The following is a 22,756-nucleotide window of genomic DNA, read 5'->3' on the forward strand; positions in this document are numbered from 1 at the left end:
TGGGCCCTCCACCTGAGGTGTAACACCACAGCCCCCTCCCTCCTCCACGGGCATTCCCCCTCAGGTGGCTCCATGATGTGTGGGGCCAACCTCAGTGCAGCGTGTCGTGTCCCTGTGGTCGCTGCAGGGACACGAAGTGGTTCGGAGGGAGCCACCTTCCTCCTTTCTCCTCTCTTCCCTCTCTCCCCCCACCCCAGCCCCTTTAGCAGCGATGCCGCATGGGGCTGCCCTGCTGGCCCCACACCGGTTTCCCCTCGCCGTCCCCTCCCGTTCCCTTCTATTTCCTCGTGCTCTCTGCAAGCCAAGCCCCAGGGCTGAGCCAAGGGCTCTGCTCTCCCCTTTCCCCGTTTTGAGCCCTGTGTGGCAGTGCCAGGCCGGGAGCTGCCTTGTGATCCGCGCGTCAAGGTGAACCCGCGGCAGGATAATCACGGCGCTATCCCCAGAAGGCAGGCGGTAAAAGATACTAATTGCATTTCACTGAAGGCTTCAGAAACACTCAGCAGCTGGGAAGCTGAGGAGAATTTTGATGCTATTCTTATAAGGGAAGATTTTTTTTTTTATTTTTTTTCCCCTTGCACTGTTTGTAAATCTATTACAGAACATGGGGAGTGGGAGCGGGGGAAGGGAAGGGATAAAACCAGTTAAAGGCTTAATGTTTCCCATTATATTTTGCGAGCTGTAGGTGGTCTGGAGCTTATAAAAATGTAGCGCATTCCCTTGTAATCAACCATAATAATTTATTATTATTATTTATTATGATTTGCTGTTATTTTGCACATAGAAAGGCCCCTGCCAAGGCACTGAGAGCCTGCACAAATAGTTAACATTTATTATGGTGGTAGTAATGTTTAAAAATATTAACTAAATAAAATAAAAATACCAGCTCTAAAGAGCCGGGGACAGCTTTGTTATGGGAAAATGTATGCAGGAAAGCAAATATCTCGCAGAATGGCTGATAGTGATTTGAATAGAAACGTGCCCAGCGAGGGGGGGACACGGCTTCTGTTGTTCGAGAAATGCCGAGGGTTTAGCTCCAAGACGCCTCTGTTTCTGCACCCATGGCTTCACCCAGCAGAATCGGGGACCCCCTTGCTGGCCAGAAGAGCAGACAGCTGTGAGAGGAGAGTCCTCTGGCCAAAAGGAGGGCTCTCCTTAAACACAGCGGATTTATTTGGCCCCAGATGGCTGCAATCCTATTTCCCATCCATTTTGCACCATTGTGCCTTTCTGCTGTGCTCTTTGCATCCAGGAAACCGAAGCTCCAGCGTGGGGTCCCCACTTGGTGGTTCCCAACATCTTCGCCATCCCGTGCATTTGTTTCGGTTCAAATCCTTTGTCCCAGAGCGGGTGGGAAAGGCTCCAGCCTCTGCTCCATGGGCTGTGCGTTGGGTGGTCGGCACTGGGGGAATGTTCCTGCCCTTTGTGCAGCCTGGGCTGAGGGGAGGATGCTGCCATGGGCGAGGAACCATCCGAGAGGCCACAAGAGGGAAGATTTTGCTGGAGATTTGCCAGCAGGATGCTACAGGGATGCGCATGGGACCTGGTTCCATGCACTGCATTTGTTAGTGATTTGGGTAAAAACAGGGTGAATGGATGAATAGCAAAACTTGTAAGTGTGGGAGATTTCTTTGGTTTGGACAAGAAAAGAGGTGGAAAGCCTTGCCAGGGCCAGAGGAAGCTGGAGGTTGGGCAGGGGGTGGGAGGGCAGAGAGGTAAAAGCAGTGTGCTGGGAGGAGCACCGGGCGCCTGCTGTCAAGGTCTGAATGAGCTGCAACCACCTGGGAAGGGACGAGCAGCATCGACAGAGACGTCTGGGTGTGAATCTCTCCTCTCCATGTACAGCTGCTGCCAGATAGGCAAAGAAGATTTGGGGAAGAATGGGATTAAAAATATTGCTGAGAGTATTATAATGCCAGCACATAAATCAGGGCTGCAGTCCTGCCTGGAACAGTGTGTTCGCTCCTAGTCGATCCGTCTGAAAAAGATATAGCAGGGATAGAGGGGTCAAGAGATAGGCAACAAAAATTATCGGAGACACAGAGAGACTTCCGTGTGAGGAGAGGCTGAAGGATGAGGGGGAACATTTATTTTAAAGATGAGATAAATGTGAAGGGATATGATCCATGCACATAAAAAGCCGGCAGTAAATGGCACAGGGGAGGTAAATCAGGCTCTGGCGGTCGCCCGCCCCGTGAGACAGGAACCAGGGAGCACCCGATGGGACCCAACGTTGAATATTGACCAAAGGGCTGGTTTGTCCGAGGTATTTGCTGCCGGGACTGGCCCTGGTGCTGGGGCTAATGGGATTCAGAGAGGCCTGAAAGGCGACGTGGGTACCCAGAGGGTACCCAGAGCATCCCAGCGAGGACAGCGTGGGGGTATCACCGCCCTGGGGCTGCTTCTGCTGCCTGCAAGAAGAGGAGGAGGAGGGATGCAGGGCTGCACCCGGTGATGGGTGGGAAGCAGGAGGCAGGTTGCAGGGTGCAGCACCTTGCTGCAGCTCTATCTGATCTCCCTGGCTCTCTGATCTCCGTGTCACCGTGCAGCCCTGGCCCTGGGTCGCTCGCGGGGTGCCCCGGGGCCATGCCGGTGACGCAGCCGCACGCCCACACTCCCCACCCCGCCTGCTGCTCCCAAGCTTCAAAGGCCGGGCGTAAACTGGCGTGAATCAAACCGCTCGGCTGTGCCCTTCTTTCTGTGTTTAGGATTACGGCGTTCGGCCCAGTTCTGCACTGTCAGGCAAGGGTCGGCTCCTGCCCAGGCGTGCAGGCGGAGCCCCGGCCCATCGGCAGGGTGCTGAGCGAGCATCGTGCTCCCAGCGCCCTGAACCTCCAGCCCGTGGAGCTGGAGCAACTGGTCTGTGATAACGTGATGGGCTGAGAACAGGCTGTGCTGTGGCAGTGCACGTGTGTGTGTGTGTGTGTGTGCACATGTACGTACACACACGTCCCCAAATCCCACTGCGCCCACCCAGTGTGCGAGCATCCAAGCCCTGCCCGCACCGCGCTGAGCACTGGGGCTCACAGCTCGCACTCAGGGTTTCCTCTCCCCAGGGGCAGAAGCATGTGCAGTGAAGCATCTTGTTTTGGTAGGGGTAAGGTTTGTTTTGTTTTGAAAAAAAAAAAAAGATGTTTTAAATACACCGGTTGCTCCGTGTGTGTGTCGGAGCGAGCCGTCTCAGGGGTGCCGAGTGCTTGAAGCAGAAGTGGTGGGTTTTGCAGGCACTCTCGGTTTCTGGTTTGCTCTAGGTTTGGCCTCCCCCAGGTTGTTTCTCACGCAGATGAGCGCTATTTTTAAGGTAAAGGGGGGGAAAAAAAAAGAGCCAAACCCTGGGGAGTCGCTGTCAGTAAGGGCTCACCCCATAGCTGTGCCTGGTGGCGGTGTGGGAAGAGGAGGCACAGGGAGGGCAGGGACTTCATCCCCATGAACTTCTGTACTTCATGATTACGCTGGAGGAATCCTTGCCAGTGTAACTCTAAAAGGAGCCTTTCAAATCTGGCTTAAAATTAAGCGCTGGACTTTTGAAGCTGATGAGATGAATCTCACCCCGCAGGTAACACCTTACCTGCCCAGCGTGCAGATCCCTGCAAAGCCCCTACAGGAACAAGCTCGCTAGAGAACCAGGTGCTGCGTTCATTTCAGTAGGGTGAAATTAAGTCTGTGAGCTTTCAGCTAGGCTGCAAAGCTTCTTTCTTGCTGAAATGCCCGGGGGCTCCTTGGCCCTCTCTCAACTGACCAAGAGTGGCCGGGGAGCTGGTGCTCTGCACCCATGCGCCCTCGAGTGAGCGGCCCCAGGCCAGGCTGTGTCCCACCAGTGTCTGGCCCCAAAATGTGCCCAGGAAAAGCCCTTCCTTGGGGTTCTGTTCCTATGCCGTGTGTAGGCAGGTTGTCAAAGGTGTTTATTTGCCTAAAGTTGCAAAAAGGCATTTATTGAATAAGCCTTGGTGGGATTTACTGAAGTTCCCCACCTGCCTGGTTTTGGAGGTGCTGTAATCTTGTGCAGGAACCCACTCACAGCTTCAGGTTCCTTGGGGAATTCTCTCCTGAGCATCGAGTTGTTGTCCTAGTGAGAGCGTTAAACTTTGGTTTAACAGTGGCTGGTCCTGTGTGGTTTGAGCTACAGCAAATTTACTGACAGGCTTCGTTCCTGGGAAGTTCAGGAGAAGGCGTTATCCCACCAGGGAGTGCTGTTTAATTTCTGAGGAACCATTTCCTCGTTCTGATACAAATTTGATTGTAATGACAGGTGATTGTGGCAGTGGTTCAACAGGGATAAACCATTGTGCCAATAGCAGTATTTGCAGTGCAACTTTGTGAAAATCCTTCGTAATGTCGGGTAAATGAAACACGGACCCAGCACACGGGGACTCAGTGTTTTATGCCGTGTTCGGTTCACTTTTCTCTCAACAAAGAGGCACGGATCCCGGATGGGGGCTGATCTCAGGATTTGGATTTATCCTTCTCTTTCACTGAGGTCGTTATAATTCATGTTGAGGTTGCGTTGAGATCTAAAAGCGTCAGCAATTTCCACTTCCCACGCACAGGAGTCCCGGAATAGGGCAGGAGAAGGTCGGTGAGGGCTGGGTGCAGCGAGGCTTCATTAGTGTGAGCCGTGCCCGTGGCTGGACCTCCGCAGAAGTGCCAGTATTGCCCTGACAGACCCCAGAAACACGGGAGTATTGAAATCTGTAAGGCAGAGGCTAGGACCTAGCATGCAGAATTGCACAGGTACTCGTGGTTTAGAGCAGACAGCTCCCTCCTTCTCCAGGGAGATGTTGCAGAGCTGCTCAGCACAGCTCCACCGGGACCTCTGCAGCACGCCTGGCTGTGGTTGTGCCGCCTGCCCGTCCTGTCCCATCCTGTCCTGTTCCATCCCGTCCCCATTGCTGGGTTTGCTGCAGGTGGGAAAATGTGGTGCTTGCAAAACGCGTTGCACAGCACAGCCGCTGTCCCCAGCAAGCCTCCTCCCGTGCTGATGCAGGCACGCACAACGCCCAGCGGCTGCCTGGCTGCCCGGGCAGGGATTTCCCCCAGCACTGCTTACCGTGCCTTTTTGGGGTGGCAGCTCGCCAAGCAGGGAGAGCAGCTCAGCAGAACCAGGCAGATCAACAGCACGGACATTTTCAGCCCGTGCAAGCCCTTGGCCAAGCCCCTGCTGCACACTCCGGGCTGCGTCGCGGCAGCATCGGCGCAGCCTCGGCCTCCCTGGTGTGCCTGGTCCCCTAATGCACGTCCCGTGCCAGCCCCGTGAAATGAGAGGGGCAGGAGGGGAAATGCAGGGCGCACGAGTGGGAATTGTCAGCTTTGGGCTTAGAAAGGGAAGCTGGGAACATGTGCGTGCCGGGAGAAGGAACAGGGTAGCCAAGGCGGGAGAAATTGGTAGGGAATTATCCGATGAACCCACTTGACGGGATTAAATAAAAAAGTGAAATATAAATGCTTTTTTTCCATGTTTCTTTGTCACTATTGCTAAAATATTGAAGTTTAAACAAGAAGGCTTTTAATGGAGGGTTGTCTCACAGGGTGTATTGTATTCACTGGAGTTTGCTCTCTCCTTGGCTAATTATATATATTTATCCATCTTATTGAAAGCTTCTCCAGGGCAAAGAGATGCCGGTTTATTTCTTTATTTAATAAAGAGAAAGAATAGCGGGGAGAGATCTGTTAAACATGAAGGCAGCTCAGTTGCTGACACTCCAGCTCTGGGGGGGCTGTGGGAGCAGAGGCTGGGACCTTCCCGAGGAGGTGGGAGCCCCCCAGCGAGGTCTGTCCTGCAGGCTCCTTGGCCTCCTGGACCAGTTTTTGTCCAGCAGGGACTGGAAGGTGGGTCCCTGGCAGCTTCCATCGCCCCGCAAACATCCGTACCTGGCAGTAGGATCCTGTCACATTCCTGGAAATGGCACAAACGTGGGGGCTTATTTCCTTTTTTTTAATCTTTTTTTTTTTTTTTTTGAGCTTGGGGAAAAATCTGTGCTCTTCACTTGAAGGTGCAGCTATGTGCTGGCTCCTTCGACTTATTTATATCCTAATGGTGCTGCTTTATTTATTTCTTTTTTTGTTTAGCTACCCGTTCGAGCACCGTATGTTTTCTTCTGCAGGAAGATGAGCTCTCAGGAGTATCCTCTGCTTTACAGCTTTGTGCCGGTTCTGCAGCTTGGCTTTGTCACTGACTGTCACTTACTCATTTGCTTTTTGATTCAAAGGGGAGCGAGTCTTTGTACCTGGAGCATGTGTGTGGGGACAGCAGAAGGGTTGTGTTGCTCTTTGGGTTGCTCTTTGGATGCGCCAGACTGTCTGATGTCACAGCTGGCACTGGGGCACGTAGGGATGGCATCAAGATTGCCATCTTTTTTTACCCATCTGGGCCAGAAAATGGGTCAACAGCACGGCACTGCTTCTTTTCCGAGTGGTGCTGGTGTGCACAGATGCAGGAAGGCGAGGCAGGACCTGGCCGCTGATGGCCTCCTGTTCCTGCGGTCTCCCACCGCCCTAAAGCCCCGTCCTGCCAGGTCTGGGTGGCAGCCACGAGCCCTCTCCAGGGACCGGGCTGCTCTGCATGCTGGGTGGAGAAAATCAGCAGCAGGGCATGGTCAGTGTGCTGAGCTGGTGGCGTTTAGTACCAGCCACGATAACCTGTGGCCCCAGCACTCCTCGATGGCAAACTGCAGTTCGGAGAGCTGCTCAGGGCTAGATCCCAGGCTGGGGAGGGGAGCAGGGGAACAGCCCAGTTCTGGTGCCCCAGCACCGAGCCTCAGCCCAGGTTATGGCTCCTGCTGCCCCTCCTGTCCCCCTCCAGCCTGGGCAAGCGAATTATTGTCTCAGTGTCTTTCAGAGTAACATAGCATGGAGCTGGGAACCTCTCCCTGTGCCCTGCGCTTCCCCTTATGAAACTCTCGCTTCTGGCAGCAGCAGGGTTGCCTTCTGCAAGGGCAGGAGGAGGCAGCGCAGCCCCCAGCCCCCTGCCTCCCCTCCCTGGGCTGTGCCATGCAGGCAAGTCCAGGAGAAGGGCCAAGGGGCATCGAGCATTAAAATGCAGCCGGGCTCGGTCCTGGTCCATCTGCCAGACGTGAGCTGGAAGGGGAGCGTGGGCAGTGCACGGGGACTGACGTGGTTTTGGGGATATTTAGAGAAGGGACTGCCATTGCATTAGGGCAGGACCTGGCCCTGTGGGGCAGCAGTTATTCCATCCCAGTGAGTAACGCTGGGAGGGGATGGTGATGCTGGGCACTGGGTGCAGGACGTACCGGGGGTACCCAGGAGTCCAGGGGCAGCATGCTGGCGGTGCCTGCACACACAGGTGGACACCCAGCAGCTGCTGCCACAGCCCCGAGCTGCCAGTGCTCTGCAAGGCGAGTTCATGGGGGAACAGAGGAAAAGGTACCAATAATAATTTCCCTCTCTGCTGTCCAAGGAGCCGTGCGCTTTTGAGCCGATGCTGAGGGATGTACACGTGGTGACGCCGCCCCTAACGCACACCACTTGCAACCAGAGCATTGGATTTGGGGCAAGGGGTGTGAAGGGGCTGGCGAGGTGGGAATGGGGGAGGAAGGAGGAGCAGGAGGGCACCGCAGCCACGTGGGGACCCAGCAGAGCCCTGACCCTGGCACCGTGGCCTGGCCGCTCCGGCCGGTGCCCTTCGGGGACGGGCAGCACGAGCAGAGCGATGCTCCCAGCAGCACCGGGTTACGCACGGGGCAGGCAGCTGGAGACGACAGGCTATTGTCTGCGAGAGGAAATTTATTACAGGGCACCGTGCAAAGCCCAAATTAGGCTATCCAGGAGAAGGGAAAAAACCCTCGGTGTGCGTTATATGTATGCAGAGCTTGTCATGCCGAGTAATGCAGGGCAATAAGGCTGAACCGGGCGGTAATGGGGTGCGTGGCTGCCTTTCTCTGCTTCTCTCCCTCTTGTTTTGTTGTGGTGGTGGTGGGACCTTAATGAGCTTCCTTAAACAGATGCTCGAAGAGTCGCACTCCAGTGCCCAGCGATTAAAAAAAAAAATAAAGAAAGAAAAAGAGAGAGGAGGAAAAAAAAAATGAGAGAGAGAGGAGAAAAAATGTTAAAAGCACAAGATTGGCAGAAATCATTTTTCAAAAGAAAAGAGCTTGGGGGTGGGGACGAGCTGGGAGAAGACTGTCAGGCTGTGGAAAAGTTTAATAAATTCCATGTCACTCTAAAGACCGTCGTGTGCAGAGTTGCCCAAGGCCAATAAAAGCCGATAAACCTCTGATAGGCTGGCTCCGCTGCACTGGCACACGTTATTGCTTTGATACTTTACACAAAAATAGGGTGCTTTTTTTTTGTTGTTTTTGATATGGTAAGAGGCCTTGCAGTGCGCTGTTCTTTATAATATATATATATAAAATCCGTGATAAAAACACCAAAGGATTTAAGCGTGTAGCTGTCATCAGTTACTATTTAACTGAGCGAAACATGTTAAAAGCAGCAACAATACAATCTAGCAGGGAACGCATGAGGGCTCAGGCAATCTTCCTCCCACATTTAAGCGAGAGTGCTTTTTAAAACCGTAATCGTGGTGGGATCTGCGGGGAGGGGAGCGGGAAGCCGGGGCTGCTCTGCAAAGCAGGGAGAAGCAGCTCGGAGTTGTGTTGAACTTGAGCCACGTTTGGCTGCTGTGGCACCCCCGGGGGCGTTTGCTGGGTTTCTCTCCCAGGAGCCGCCCGGCTCTGCTGGTGGGGGACCGCAGCCACCACCTGCCCGGCTCACGCTGCACGATTTGGGGCTCAGTTTGTAAAAATATTCATTTTCTGTGCACGTGGCAGCTTTGGGAGCATGAGCAGGCTCCTGTGCTCGTACCCTCGGCGTTTCAGCGGGGCTCCCCAAGCCGTTAGGTCCCTCCATCCTCCTGTTCACGGCGCTGGGTCTGGGGGCATCTTGCACAATGCACCCTTCCCAGAGCAAGCATTTCAGAGGGCTCGCGTTGTTGCAGTGATGGCAAATCTGTTGGTTTCTCCTTGCTAGGGCTCCTGGAGGGCTTTCCTCCAGCTTTGGCGTGGGTTTAGGTCCCTGCCCGTGAGCCCTGAGCTTGAAGTGAGCAGGGAATTGCTGCTAAAACCTAATGCAGAGCTGCTGCTCCTGGTGCACGCTGTCCGTGGGGTCGGGCTGGATGCTGATCCCAGATGGCCCAGGAGGGCAGCTGAGAGCTCCGTGCCCGGGCCAGGCTGTTGGAAGGCAGCGGCTGGCTGAGGTCTGGGTCTCTGTACAGCACTGAGTGGTTGGAGCATTTGGGCGAGATCACAGTCTGGCCTTACTGGAGGCAGGAAAATACGTCTTGTGTTTATTTATTCATTCGTTTATTTGTTATTACACAGGAATTATTTGCAGGGTTATTTTCAAAAGAAATTTGGCCTGGGAAGAGCCCTCATTGAGAAGCGCTTCTCAGTGCTCTGAAAGAAATTGGTTCGGATTTGGCTGAGTTTGGTAACGACGTGCTCAGTGTGCCCAGGACATTTCTTCATCTGAACTGCCAGCTGCTTCCTTCCCCTCTCCTCACCCAGACACCCGCTTCACAGGGGAAGGGAGAACTCCAGGAAAATCCTCCTCTTCCACCTCCGAAAAATAGTGATTTGCTTTGATTTGGAGCAAAAGCTGCACGGTGTAAAATGTAATTCCGACAACCTGGGAGATGCAGGTTGAATTCCCTTTTATCTGGCTAAGCGTACAGGTCACCCCACCCCTTGGTTTCTCCCCATGGCTTTTTTCCCAGCCCTCGGTGCTTTTCCTTATTAAACCCCAAACCCCGTGGGCCTGGAGGTCGCAGACCTGGCCGGTTCCTCTCTCTTAGGTGTGTTTGCAGCTCCTGTCTCAGGACGAGCCATGAGCATCCCAGCAGCATTTCACAGAGGGGAAAAAAAAAAAAAACGTGGCTTTATCCAACGTGTTACTCCTGGTCAGATAAATAGCGATTCCCTGGCAAAATTCCCATTTTTGTGCAGTGCCAAAAAGCTTTGCATCACCTCCCCTCTGCCTCCCTTCTGGCTGCAGCTCAGCGGGCTTGGTGCGGGGAGGAGGCAGTGGGATGGTACGGGTACCTGGGGAAGGGAAAGGTAAAGAAAAGAGGCTGCGAATGTTTAATGCTGTCCACATATCAGCAGCTCTCGCTCTGTTCATCATAATCCCATTTTCTGCCTCAGACGTGTCATTACTGCCCACCGGATTTGGGGAGATAGCAGCAGGAAATGAGCTGGAAAAACATCAGACAGTTTGGGTCTTTTTTAAAAAGTCATTAGCACCTTTAAGATACTTAATGAACTGCGGGCAGCTCTCGGAGAGAAGGATAAATTTGCTGCGGGTATGGCCGTGACGCCAGCCTCTGCAGCGAGGTAAGAGGAAAGGTGCCGGAGGGCAAGGCGAGCCGAGGGCAAACCCTGTCCAAATGGCACACAGGAGGGGAATTAAAAGGGGGAAACCTGGGGGGGCCTCTCCCTAGGACCCCCGTAGGTAAGTGGAGATGTGCGGGGGTGCCCGTATGTGTTCTCCCCACCCTCAGCAGCACTTGCAGAGCCATAGGTCGATGGAGGAGCTGGGCAGAGCCCTCCTGTGAGCAGCCTGGAACAAGGAGGTGAAGCCAGGCTGCGATCCCAGGGGACGCCGAGCCAAATTCCTGGCTGCCTGCACCGCTCCACAGCGACATCCATAAAACCTGACGTGCCTTAAGCAGCGAGAGGCAGGGGCAGCAAACCCCTGGAGCTGCACGGGGGCTTCTGCCATCGCCCCCTCCCCTGCTGGCTGCAGCCGGATCTGATTTTAACAAAGCGCTGGGGCTGTTGTTCTGCCGCTGCTGTGCACTTGCCGTGCCGCCCGCACACCTACGAGAGTGTCTCATTTGCAGCTGGGGTGGGAAGAGGCATTTATCCTCCTGACAGGCGCAGAGGGGCCGAGCCACTTGTCCAAAGCAGCGCGGCTCTGCTGATCAGCAGGGGCCTGAACCCGGAGCTGAGATGGTGCCCGGGGTGCTGGCGCACGCATCCTGCCTGCTGGGGGCACGAGGTGGGGAGCAGGCATTTGTTTGGCAGGTTGCTGTGATTTATAAGGAAAGGCGCTCTTTTTTTGGCAATGCTTTATAATTTACAATTGCCAGGGGTATCGTGTCTGTGTGTGAGAAGCAGGGAGGAACCCAGGGGGTGCACAAGATGCTGAGGGCTTTGGTGGGGCAGGACAGAGCCACGCGCTCACCACCAAAACTTCCAACCCCACTTAAATCCCCAAAGGAATTTCCCAAAGCGCCTAAGCAGGTTACGTGCCCAGTTCTCAGAGCCTGCTGGGACTTGGCCATCTAATCTGCTTAGCTGCTTTTGCAGATCTTGCTAGGTGCCTGCTCAAAAACTTCTGCAAGTCCGGGCTGTGACGGGTGGCCGGTTTGGGTCGGGGCAGGGCTGCAGCACATCCCCTTTGGGGGCGGTTGTGGGCTTCGGGCAGAGCTGGGGAGGCAGCGCTTCCACCCAGCCCTGCCACGGGACACCGTGCGCTGCCCAGCCCTAGATCATCTCACGTTATTTGGCTTTGTGCAGAATTACTGTGGGGAGGCAGGAGGGCAGCGTGTTCCCGTCCTCTCCCTGCCTCAAGAGCAGTGCTTCTGCAGTGGTTGGACTTTGAGAAGCGCCCCTTGTGCCGTGTTTTTTTGGAAATCTGGCCCGTCGTGACCATCGCGGTGTGGGACCAGAGCTCCAGGTTGGAAAGGGCAAAGGAAAAACCTCTCAGCAAAGCTCGGCGTTGCTGAAACATGACAAGAGCAGCTCTCCTCCAGGAGCAGCGCTTCTGTCCTCGCAGTGGTGTTCGAAATCAGAAAGCTGCTTTGTAGCTGTGCAAAGCGCTGAGCACCTGGCCAGAGCCGCTACGGAGGGAGCAGGAACCTTCTGCTGCATCAGGCCACAGGGTTGGATTGTGAGAGCTGTGTGAAAGCCCTGGCTGCAGGACACCAAGCACTGCCCCGGGCAGCTGCAGCCCCCACCAGCCCCGAGGGCATCCCCCGCTGGATCCCAGGGCCTCTGCTTGTCCAAACCTGCCCCCAGAAGCTGACCCCATTTTCCGAGACCTTATTACCAGCACGGTAATTGCGGGCTGGAAATGAGACCCCAGCCTTCAAAGCGCGGCTCAGTGCCGGCAGGATGAGCTGCCCGGCCAGCCCTGCTCGGCTCCTGCCTGAAATGATGTTTGACTACAGGCCATGAAATGTTATTCATCCTTCCCCATCTCCCTCCCATCTGCTTCTATTCAGATTCAGCTCCGAGCGGCAGCAGCAGCAGGTATATGAAACGGATTTTCAGGTGTTCGTGTGCCTTTCTCTTCTCTTTCTTTTCCCCCCAGCTCCCCTTTTATCCATCAGGAAGCAGCATGAAAGGCAACGCAAATGAGAATCGGAGAGAAAGTGCTGGATTTCAGGCAATCTGTTCACACAGCGGTGTGTGATCTGCTAACACGGGGCTGTGGGGTCCCAAAATCTGCCTCTGCCAGGGGGTGACGGCCACGGGCGGCGTGGGAAGGGTGCGCGGAGGCAGCCGCTGGGCACCGGCTCCTCTCTCCCCCCGCTCCCTGGCAGGAGCAATTTCACGGCTCCCGTCATCTGTGGACAGTCAGAGAAAGGGGAGATCAGAAATGACAAATATCTGCATTACCTTCGGAGATTAAAATGCCACCAAATGTTCTTTTAATAGGAAACCCCCAGTGGTTCTGTGTAAGAGACGGCTTCCTTTTTTATTTATTTGAAAGGACAAAATGTGCAGGAAAAAAAAAAAAAACAGGCAAAAATGTGGAGGGAGGGGGAACGGGGAGGCTACCGTGAAAAGCAGGCTGGATATCGGAGCCGGACATCTCCCATTTGCATGGATAATTGATAATCATCTATTTTCCCCCACCAGTCAAAAAACAGAGCACATTTTAAATAGACAGCACCGGCTCTTGCCATTTCCTCGTCAGCGTTATCTCATTAGGATCAATACTTCTCTTTGCCTTTCTCTAAGCCTGGGAAAATCAGGGGGATGGATTTCCTCTAACAGGATAAAACCCTCGCAGAGTACTTTGGAGAGGTGAGATAAGAAATTAACATTAGGAAACGCGATGGCTATCGCGAGCAGAGGGTTTGCATCTGAATGGTGTCGGAAGCTGCTCCCAGCACATCTACATCCTCAACCAGGAGCCGCCCACCCCGATTTGCAGCCCCAGGGTACAGAAGCTCACCGGGGCGTTGCTTTGTCCAGATGTGCCCCCCAGAGTGAGCACCCTGCTCCAAAATCCGCTGTCTGCAGGGTTTGCAGGGCGAATGTGGGCAGGGGAAAAGGGATGGGGTGGTGCAGAGGGCGTGCAGCTGGGGGGGCTTGTGCTGAGCATGGGGTACGACCACAGGAGAGGGCGAGGGGAGTGCCCGTGGAGCTGCCCTGGCTGGGGGAAGTTTAAAGTGTTGAAGGAGGTGAGGGGATCACTCCCCGGTGCCTGCGGGGAGCCCTGCTCCTGGGCCTGCTTTGGCTGCGGATGGTGAATGGAGCAGGAGGATGCTGGAGCCGGCTGAGGAGGGGTGGGAGCTGACAGCTCGGGAGCAAATGAGACATGACAGAAAGGGGGGAGATAATTTAACAGGCTTGGCCTGATGTTGTCCTTCAAAGCCGTGTCTTGATTTTCTCTTGCTTTAGATTTGTCAGATCTGATTTTCCCCAGAAGGCGGAGGGGGAGCGCTCTGCTCTGCGCACTGCACGGAGGTGCCCGCGCAGCCTCCTCTTGCTCTGCCAAGCCACGAGCGCTCACGAGGGTTTGATTTTAAAGGACTGGACGCACTTCAGTGTTGTTCTAATGACTCCTCCCTCATCAATTGCCTCCTCGAGAGCCGCTGTGCTATTTTTGCTCAGAGTTTCAAAACAATTCCCCCTGCCCAAAGCAGAAACCGAGTGCAGGAAATGTCAGGAGCTGCCAGCTTCACCACGGGCACCAAAAAACGAGATTTGGAGCAAAAGCATTTGGCAACCTTGGCTTTCTGGGACACCGAGGGCTGGCTGGGGACAGTTCCTCTTCCCCTGGGATCACACAGTCTCTTTTGTGACTGGATTCCCCCATGGCAGGATTGCTGTGCGCAGGCAGTGGGAAACCTGGCAGTGTTTGGGGACGGGCTGTGCCCCCTGCTCCGAGGGGCTGAACCCCTTGAGGGCTTTTGCCGTTCACCCCAAAGGCGAGGTTTGTATCTGCAGGTTTGTGGGTGCCCGTATCTCCATGCTGTGCCCCACACGGTGTGCTCGTGGCAGGGGGTTGAGGTCGATGTGTAAAACCGAGCCCTGCTGGGCATGGGTTCGTGCCATCCTGGTGCTACCCTGCCCTTATTTTGTACCTGAAGTGCTGGTATTGAAGCATTTCTTAAACTTGCCTGTGGCAAATGGCTTGGGAAGACATAAAAAGCTCTCATAAAAAGCTTTTTTGTGTGGCTGGTCCTGGCGCAGCTCCTGTGCCGCGGGGTCCTACGGAGCTGAGGCTGCAGCCTGCCCCGCGGGAGGGCAGAGGCTGCGTGCAGCTTCCCCAAACCCAAACCTGCCCGCAGCCAGGAGCTCTGTGGTGCAGGGGGAGGTGAGGTTTGCGTTGTCATTTCCCCGGGGGTGTCTGTTTTGTCTCTTTGGGCCGGGCTGTCCGGAGCCCCAGGTGAGAAATGCGGCCGGTGCCCAGGGCACCGCGCGGCTGCTAAGGCACAGCCCCACGGGAGCTCTGATGTGGGGCTCGTGTGTCTGCACGGTGGTTTAAGATCCTTCCCCACATCCCAACCTTCTGGCCAGAGCCAGGCAGGGATTAGAAGAGGTTTGCCACAAAAAGCAAACTGAATGAATGAAAGCAACCAAAGCACGTCCTGGTGGTGAACTCAGCGAGGGCAGAAGCTGCTGCTTGTGGGAGGTGGTGGCGCCCGGCCCTCGCTGCTGCCCTGGGGACACCCGCGTGTTCTGCGGGGGCTGCCCCGTCCCAAATCCATCGCTTTGGGGGCAGACAATGCAGCAGGAAGGCTGGGGAGCCCGGCCTGCAGAGCACCAGCTCCTGGGTGGGTTTGCAAACACGGCTTTACTCGCTCGGTTGCAAAGTGCAGGACCACTGAGCTGACCGAGAGCCACATCCACGGCATTGTCTGATGCCCTCCTCAGTAGGTGAGGGAAGCTGCCCCAGGACCTGGCGCACGAGGGAGGTGAGGCCTTTGCTTGCCAGGATGCTGCCTGGTGATTTTTCACACCCCTTCGAGCCGTTTTGCTGATTCTTTTATTTTTAATTGGTTCCCCGTGGAGAACCCATGCTTGCAGCCTGTGTCCTCGCAGCGTTTTGTGCCAATGCTGATGGCAGCAGCGAGCTGGGCACTGCACAGGGCGTGTGAGGGGCTGGGGTCACCTCACCCAGCCCGTCCCTAGCCTTGGAAGGCGTTTTGCACGGAGATTTTAGCCTGCGGCGGGTCTGGTGCTAGCAGGGATGCCCACATGTTGCATGCTGCTGTAGGGGCGGTGACGAGCAGGTTTGCTTTGCCCCTGGAAGAGCAGGGGAAGCCTCTCCTCAGCCTTGCACTGGAGCAGCACGGTGCTGCAATGCAAAGGAAGGCGAGTGGTGGGACGCTCTTCAGAAATTGGGTGGAAATTGGGATACTGGGAGGAAATCAGGGTCTGCTGCCTGTCCCTCGCCATGCAGAAGGGACACGTGTGATAGCAGTGGGGTTCACTTTAGGAAGGATGCTGTGCACAACGCCCTGTTTGTTTCACTTGGCTGAGGTTTGGCTACGTGCAGCGTGGCTCTGTGGGGATCAGCCGTGATTTCTCCGCTGTGTGTGTAGGTGCAGTGAGGCAGCACCCACCTGCCCTCACTGCCACCATCGTCCTTCTACAAAACACCCCCTGGGAGCCGTGGCTCCCATCTCAGCATCGCCCCCGGGTGCTGCGTCCCCCTTGCAAGCAGCCCCTTGCAGTGGGGTTTGCAGCAGGGCTCAGCCCGCGGCTGCCAGGAGCCGGCACAAAGAGCAGCCGAGCAAAGGCAGCAAACAAAAAGAAATCCTTTGCACGCTTCGCTGCCTCCCCTTCCTCCCTCGCTCTCCTCGTCTCTCCCCAGCCCCCATTTCAGTTCAATGCTGCTGGGACCTGTTGCTGCTGCGGCTGGCTCAGGACAGAGCCCGCAGCCACAAATGTCTCCGTCCCCTCTGTCCCCTCCGTCCCCCAGGCAGGCTGCCTGCCTGCTGCTGTAGACGTGCTTTTAACCAGCCTTTAAAGATAATAAAAGGACCTACAAAGCCTAATGTGAGTCAAAGTGTTTTCAAGAAATGTCAGCTGCCACACGTCTCTATTTAAATAGGATTTTTTTCTTCTTTTTTTCTCCAGCCTGCATTTGTAAAGCAGAAAAAAAAAAAAAAAAGGACAAAACTACCACACTGCTGTGCTAATTCATGAAAATGCCATGGAAAGTGGTGGTGAGAAGTAAAAAGGGAAAAGGAGAAATGACCAGGTCAGCTGCACTGCCAAGGATGAGTGAGGCGCTGAGAGGCTGAACAGAAAACGTGGTGTTTGAAGGGATTTGGGGCCTGATGGAACGCCTTGCTTTGCTCTGTGCTTCCCCTGCTATTGTATTGCACATGAGGCACATGTGAGCAGACATGGCCCCTGCCTCTGTGCTCCAGCAGTGCACTTTTGTACCTCGCAAGGAAAAAGATAGATGCAAAAAAAATGTGGGTTTTATATTTTTGTAAGTGACATCTTGCTTTCAAAGCCTTTGTCTCCTGTCCCGGTGCAAGGCCTGGGCTGTAATCTGGGTTTGATCTAGTTCCTGGGCAACAAATCTCCTCGTGGCCTGCTCTGCCCTGCTCTCACTCAGCGTGCTTCCTGCTGGAGACCTCCCTCCAGCATGAGCCCTGGGTTGAGATTTCCGTTTGCAGGTTAAAAAAAATAATAATAATAATAATACTAAAAATGTCCTTGCCTTGGCCAGAGCTCTGCTCTGCGCTTCCTTTCGCCAGCTGGGTGTAACCGCTGGGGTGAGCATCCTGGGGAGGAGGAGAGCCAGCGCTTGGTGCAGTGTGTGCAGGCGTTGCACCCAGCTGGCAGGGAGGTGGGCTTGGGCTGGGCAATCCCTTGTGGCCGTAGGCACAGAGCAGAATTGTCCCCAGGGAGCTGTCACCCCAGAGGGATGTCCCCCCAGGGGCTGGCTGCGGCATCCCTGCTTTGGAGGGATTTTCATCCCCAGGGCAGCAGGGGATGACCCAGCGCTGCGTGGTGCCCCCTTTCCCTCTGATCCTGGAGCTCGGATGCTCCTCGGAGTAACAAAACCTCGTGTCCATGCGGGGAAGGACCCGTGGTCCCAACCGGCCGAGCGCTCCTGCGTGACCGTGCGCCAGCAGCCCCAGTGGCTGTTGGCACGGAGCGAGCCCATTAGCTGAGTTACTGCTGTCATTTCATAATGGGATGGGGAGCGCTCGGGAGATGATAGAAGTGTGTAATTAAACCAAGTCTATCTGAGGATCTTCCATTACGGCATGGTAATTTCTGGATCTCGACATCCTTCTTTCCTTTTTTTAGAAGTCGGAGAAAAGGGAGATGTGAGCACGGTTGCGCTTGAAGCCTTAGGTAGTGCACCTTCATGGTCATAAATCCCTGCATATTTATCATCCAGGGCAGTTAACCTTGCAAATCAGATTACACAGATGATGATATGCCTTGCCTCTACCTGGCTGGCAGGAAGGAGAGCTGCCGGGGAGGAGAGGCGCGCGTTGCTGCGGCGGAATGTGTCGTGTATAGGAATTTAGCAGCATCCTTCTGAATAAATGGAGAGCTCTCCTCTGGGACTCACTGTTTTTTATTGCAGAAGCTATTAAAACTCCATCAGAGCAGTAGGGTTCAGGGCAGCAGGTTTTGTGTGTTTGCAGATGGTAGTTAACCTGGTTATTTAGAGTCCAGCTGTAGATGTTTCTCCGTATCCATGAGCTGCAAAGAGTCAAGGCACAGCAGTTTGCAAATTCCCCTTCCGTGCTCCACTTCCAAAATTTGCCGTTCTTTGGCCGTTGCTCGGGGATCTTTTTGTGATTCTTGCTGCAGGTTTGTGAATACCCGGTGTGACAAAATGCTGCAGGAATCAGCAAAACCTAGGAGCAGATCTGCAACGTTCCCCCTGTCTGCCTTAAGCGGGCAGGAGCCAGCGGTTTAAAGACAAAGCCAAAAGCCCGGGTTTTTCCTGAGAAAAGGCTGTGCTGGAAGATGCTAGGAGGCTGATGACAGCTGACCTGCACAAAACAGGGATGCCTGGCCCATGGCAGTGCTGGCTGAAATGCAGCATTTGGCTCTGTGCCTGCACTGCCAGTGGCTGTCCAGGCAGCTCCGCATACAGCAGCGGTCACGAAGCGCATCTGCACCCACAAAAGTGAGCGCCTGGCATGCGGAGCTCCAAACGCCCTTGTGCAATCCCAGCCCTGTACTCGCAGGGAATGGCAGCGCCTGCTTGGCCCCGTTCTGACCCAGGCTGTTGTTGTTGGGAGGAGATAAGCCTTACTTCATGCAGACGGGTGTGTTGGGGCAGGGAGGGATCTGAGCTTGCAAAGTTTGGATTCTCATGAAAGAATGTCTCCGGGCTTGCACTGAGTTTGGCTCAGGGCTCTCAGGATTACAGGGAGACGAGAAGAATGGTAGATTTGCATGACCCTTCTTTTCTTTCAGCTGAAGCTCTCGGCATTTTGATGCAAACAAGTGACCCGTGAGGCTGCGGCCGCTGGAGTGCCACTTGCTGAGATGTGTGCGAGTGCTCGGCACGTCCTGCTCTCTGCCGCCAGGGCCTTTTGTTATCCCATAACTCTTCCACCAACTTCCCAGGTCCTTTTCTTCTGTTGCTTTGAAAACTTCGGCTCCCCTTGCTAATTAAATATCCCTTTTCCAGCACCACCATCGCCTGCTGCTCCCAGGCTCGCAGCACGAGCAGGACAGCGGCAGCACCCTGGTAGTGGAGGGGTGGGCACCGGGGGGGCGGTCAGACAGCACGGGGTGATGAGAACTGGGCAGTGAGGGACTGCAGCAAGAGAAAGGCAGCACAAAAGGCCAAGTCTGGTGAAAAAACTCGAGTCTGGTGTCAGAAAGCATGACCCTGGCTTGTTAAGCAATCCATACAGGGTTTCCTTTTCTTCTCCTGTGGCTTTTCAGGTTTTTTATAGAGATGCCTGGGTCATATTTCCCCCCTTGTTGTGGCAGCAAAGACAGGGGTGTGCCCCTCCTTCCTGCCTGCTTTTATGAAGCTTTCCTTACCCGGTGACCACAACCCCTCCGGCAGGGCTGTGTCGCTGCAGGAATTGGGGCTTTTTGAGCAGATCTTGGGCACGCTGGCAATTTGGGGTGAATTTCCCCTCGCTGCCCTGCATTAAGACAAAGGCGGAGCAGGCTGAAGCACGGTGGAGATGCAGCAGCTGTGAGACAGAGCACAACCTCCCAGGTTTTACGGTGGGAGTCCGACCCCCAGGAGTTGGTTTTCGATGTCCAATGAGTTCCTATTGCAACTGGCAAGCCGCTGGGACGTGGATCTGAGTAAAATCCTCTCCTCCCCATATATCTTACAATTTTGCTAATGGGAAAGGAGTAATGAGTGCAATCATTGCTGCAGCCTGCCCTCTCCATCAGGAGTATCTATTGCGTGGACTTTATTACACTGCCCCACAGAAACGAGGTTAGGGAGAGTGGTCAAGAGGTGATGCGATCCTTTATTTCTAAATGCCCGTAGAAGTGTGTCCTGGGAAGTGGGGATCTGATTTGCAATTGCTCAAAGGACGCAGGAGAGAGAGAAATGAACAAATCAGCTATGGAAATTATACCCTTGCCTTCCCACTTAGGAAAACATTATCTGTTCACCCTCGTAGAGGTCTGGATAATGATAAATGGGTACTAATGGAAAAGAGTAAGTAGACCTGCCACTCATCGTTACGTACTTCCCATTCCTTAACCCAGCCCGTGTCAGGAGCATTGGGCTGGGGGCTGAACCTTTGTGCTCTTGCTCACTTGTGGAAAGAATTAGAGGGGCTGCTTAGAGTTGCCTTCGTTTTGCAGCAGCCCCTTGTTTTGAGTTTTGCTTCCTTTCCTTAGCATGGCTACAGCGATTAGATTTGCCCCAGTGTGACAATGAGAAGACCTTTTTTTTTTTTTTAAATCATTTTTGCAAATGATTCTACTTTAATACTTTATATACTTCACTGAAGAGTGAATTCTCTCAGTGCTGATCGTCACTGCGAGCAGAAGTAGGGCTGGGGCTGAGAGTTTCTGAATTTGGGTATGTTTGAACCAAACCCGAGCCTCACGATGGATGGGATCAGCCAAACCCATCCCTCAAACCTTCAGGGCAGGTTGTAACTCATTGAAAATCCACAGCAGTTTCCTTTCTCCTTGCTCCTTTCTCCTTCACTAAACATGCAAACCCCATTCTTTTGACAATTAGTCTCAAGCATGTTCGTGCTCTTCCTATCTATTATTGCTTACCTTAGTAATCTCCTTCCATTGTATGGCACTTCTTCTATCAGGCATTAATATATTTCTCTAAGGTAATCTTTAAATATCCAGGCTGGTTTTGGAAAGGGGAAGATATTGTTGGTCTTTTCTAATTCATTTGTTTTAAGGGAGTCTTAGAGAAAGGGTTACATGTATTTATTATGAAAACGCAGCATCATTTTAATAAGAAAATGCTGCGTTAAATATATATCTCGTGTATTTATTTCTGCGAAAATTCATATTGTTCAATCTTTGGGTGAAAGCCAAGCACTTGTAATAGTTACCTGACATGATGTGGCCCTGTGACAGAAAGTCTAATGAAGACTTTCTTGATAGGAATGTAATTGTAAAGAAAAAAAATGATTAAAAAATTGGTTCCAGTGCTCTGCGATCCAAGAGTTCATTTGTTTCCTCATTCATGCACTAAACAAGTCCCTAATTAATCTTGAACCTTGGAGAAAGGAGACTAGATTGGCATCTTCTGAATATGAACGCACTTCTCATTTTGGAAAGTTTGAAGAGGCTCTTAAGCATTCTCTTTTAATGGTATTTTTGCAAGGGTTTAAAGTGGCTTCATTAGCCTGCCAAAGCCGCTAATTGCATTACCATATTTTTAAACTTCGGAGGTTCGTTTTTTTTCCAAAAAGAAAAAAAAAAAAAAGGAAAGAAAGAAAGAAAAAAAAAAAGCTTAATCTGCTGGCTTCAAGGACCCGAAGTGCTCGGTGAATTGCGCAGTCCCCAGGCAGTGGCGGTGCCTGGTCCGTGCGGTGCCGGCTGTGCCCAGGGCACGGCCACGGTGACCTGAGGGTGCCTGGAGCTCACCGCCGAAGGCCTCAGCTTGAGACCACGCTGCTTTGGCTTTACGTTAGGCACCAAGGCACTGATCGTGTGTCATCGATGCCCTTCTGCATCCAGGGGAGCTTGCATGGGGCCAGAGCCCGCAGGAGCATGCCGTGAGGGTCTGCGGGCAGCAGCCCTCTGAAGGGTCGGGCTGTAAGGAGAACAAGTGGCGGTGCTGTTGACTCGGGTCCCTCTGTGCTTTGAGGTGGGAAGGATCAGGTAAAAGCTTCAGCCGGAAAGTGGCGGCCAAGTTCAGAGCATGGTGGCGTTGGCCCAGCTGCTCTCGCTGCAGCAAATTGCCATCTGAACACCAACGGGGTCACTTCCCCCAGCCGTGCTTGTGTGCGGCCCCGGGGCGGCTTATCTAAGGTAATATGAAGAATACGAACAAGATAAGATAAGGTTGTTAGCCCCAAACAATGCTATCAGCCTGTGATTTTAGCTGCCAACCCACTCCATACTGACAGCGAGGGATAAAAGAAAAACTAAAACTCCAGCCTTGGAGACTTCTAACAGCCGTGCTAAAACCCGCACGAGAGCTGCGAGAAGAAATATTATCCTGGCGGGGGGAAGGGGGTGGAGGAGAACCAAGGGCACCAAGAAGAAAATACAGCTCACGGTTGAGGGAGTCTTTTTTTTTTTTTTCCTTTGCAAATGTGTTCTTGCTCATTTCATTGTGAGCACCGCGATATATTATCAGCTCTCACGGAAGGGAAGAGTCGTCGGGGTTTCATTAGTTATGTTTATGCCAATAGAAATAAATCTTGGCCGTCATCGGAACAGGTTTGTTCGCACTCCCAGCCCCGTCTGGGGAATTTGCCTGGCCACGTCCCTGTTGTGCTGGTGGAGCAGATACAGTTTGAGATATACTTTGGCCTTATTGATTTGAAGGCTTCTTCATTACTTCTACAGCGCTGCAGATCAATAGCTGAGCCTAGAGCAGCATAATAGATTTTTTTAGAAAATCAATTAAACAGAATATTTTTAACAGAGCCGAGTGCGGAATGGTGTTGCATTTTGATGTGTGTGCCTTCAGCTCTGCTGCAGTCACCTGCCAGCCCCAACGCCACGCTGAGGGACGGCAGCCTTTGTTCGGTGTCCGCGTGCTGTGGTATTCGTGCCTAACCTCCACAGGAGGAGGAAAGATTGGAGATTAGAAACGAGAACCACCCAGCTTTTCTCCTGCAAAACCCATATTCATCACCGCAGCCTTGCTGGAAAGTGAAATAATGTTTGTGGTCTTAGCTCAGTCCCCGGTGGACAATAACTCAGTAAAAATATACCCAAATCTGTCATGCTTTTTCCTTGCTCCGTGTCTCTGAACACAAGAGACACGAGCTCCTTTTAAATTAGCTTTCATGCTTGAAGGGTTTCCTGGGGCGTGCAGAGCCCCATCGTGCCCCCCTGGGGACGAGGACAGATTCCCCACTGATTTTGCTGGGGACTGGGGGCAG

At 53.6% G+C, this 22,756-nt stretch overlaps 1 protein-coding gene across 9 annotated transcripts in view; it reads left to right on the forward strand.

Moving 5' to 3' along the window:
• The window catches only part of TNRC6C (trinucleotide repeat containing adaptor 6C), a 287,922-nt gene that overhangs the window by 149,978 nt on the left and 115,188 nt on the right, over positions 1 to 22,756 (forward strand). The window lies entirely within an intron of this gene.

The sequence above is a fragment of the Anas platyrhynchos genome, chromosome 19 (assembly GCF_047663525.1).
Source record: "Anas platyrhynchos isolate ZD024472 breed Pekin duck chromosome 19, IASCAAS_PekinDuck_T2T, whole genome shotgun sequence".
NCBI classification, from domain to species: Eukaryota; Metazoa; Chordata; class Aves; order Anseriformes; family Anatidae; genus Anas; species Anas platyrhynchos.